Raw genomic sequence first — 2,071 nt, 5'->3', positions numbered from 1 at the left:
ATAATATTCTAATATACTGTCCATATTCCAATTTTGTTAATTTACCCAGCAATGTCTTTATAACATTCTAGTTTTATGTCTCCTTAGACTTTATGAGACAAATATTTTAAAGGGAAGAACACTTTAAAGCACTGAAAGATTAACCTTTCTTTATTGTTTTTAATAACAGGAGCATAGTTTCTTTTGCTAAGGATTGTTTTGGCTATTCATGGTCATTTATGTTTCCAAATGAATTTCTGCATTGTCATTTACAGGTCTGAGAAGAATGATGTTGGTAATTTAATGGATATTGTGTTGAATCTGTAGATTGCCTTTGGTAAGATGGACATCTTAACAATGTTGATTCTTCCTATCCATGAGCATGGAATATTTTTCCATTTGTTTGTGTCTTCTTGGATGTCTTTGAACAACATTTTGTAGTTCTCATTGTAAAGGTCTTTCACTTCTGTGGTTAGGAAGATGCCGAGGTATTTCATTTTTTTGTGGCTATTGTGAATGGGATTGTGCTTTTTATTTGGTTCTCTGCCTGCTTGTTGTTGCATAAGAATACAGTTGTCTTTTGCACATTTATTTTGTACCCCAAGATTTTACCAATGTCCTTTATCAGTGCAAGCAGGTTTTTGACAGAGTTTCTTGGATTTTTGAGGTATAGGATCATATCGTCAACAAAGAGGTATAACTTGACTTCCTCTTTTCCTACTTGGATACTCCTGATTTCTTTCTCTTGTCTAATTACTCTAGCTAGGACTTCCAACACAATGTTAAACAAGAGGGGTGAGAGTGGACAGCCTTGTCTTATTCCAGTTTTCAGGGGAAAATTTTCCAGTTTCTGTCCATTTAGTCATATGCTAGCTGTTGGTTTATTGTAGATGGTACTTACCATTTTGAGGTATGTTCCTTCTATGTCTAGGTGTTTGAGGGTTTTTATCAAGAAAGGATGCTAAATTTTAACAAAAACCTTTTCTGCATCTAATGATATAACCATGTGGTTCTTGTTTTTACATCTGTTGATGTATTTAATTATATTTATTGTCTTGTGGATGTTGAAACAACCCTGTATCCTGGGGATGAAGCCTACTTGGTCATGGTGGATGATTTTTGAGATGTGTTTTTGCATCCAATTTGCTAGAATCTTGTTGAGGATTTTTGCATCTATGTTCATAAGGGATATTGGCCTGTAGTTCTCTTATTTTGTTGGGCCTTTACCCGGTTTGGGTATCAGTGTGATGTTAGCTTTGTAAAATGATTTGGGGAGAATTCCATCTTTCTCAATTGCTTGGAATACTTTCAGTAGCATTGGTATCAGCTCCTCATTGTACATACTACAATAATCAAAACAGCCTGGCATTGGTACAAGAACAGGCATACAGACTAATGAAATAGGATAGATATTCCAGAAGCAAAGCCTCAATTTCTCAACCAACTCATGTTTGGCAAAGACTCCAACAACAACAACTGGGGAGAGGAGAACTTATTAAGCAAATGGTGCTGGGAAAACTGGCTGATCATATGCAGAAGATTGACACAAGACCCCTACCTATCACCTTACACAAATTTTAACTCTAAATGGATCAAAGACCTAAATGTAAAACTTCAAACTATAAGAATCTTTGAAAATGCAAGAGACACTCTTACAGAAATTGGAATTGGCAACCAATTCCGGATCAAAACCCCAAGTGTCCATACCATAAGAGATAAGATAAACAAGTGAGACCTCATCAAACTGACAAGCTTCTGCAAAGCAAAAGAAACCACCAAGAGAGCAGGGAAGGAGACAGCCCCCAGAATGGGAAAAAATGTTTGCCAACTATATATCTGACAAAGGCCTAACATCTAGTATCCACAAAGAACTCAAACATGCTGAAAGAAAAAAAACAGCCCCATTAAAAAGTAGTCAAAAGAAGATATATGGGCAGCCAACAGACATATAAAAAACTGCTCAGCCTCACTAGTCATCAGAGAAATGCAAATCAAAACCACATTGAGAAACCACCTAACTCCAGTAAGAATGACCATCATTAATAAAACAAACAACAACAGATACTGGTGAAGATGCAGAGAAAGTGGAACG

This window comes from Carlito syrichta, unplaced genomic scaffold (genome assembly GCF_000164805.1).
Source record: "Carlito syrichta isolate Samal-C Ts95f unplaced genomic scaffold, Tarsius_syrichta-2.0.1 Scaffold304740, whole genome shotgun sequence".
Taxonomy (NCBI): domain Eukaryota; kingdom Metazoa; phylum Chordata; class Mammalia; order Primates; family Tarsiidae; genus Carlito; species Carlito syrichta.
This window is presented reverse-complemented; position numbering follows the sequence as displayed.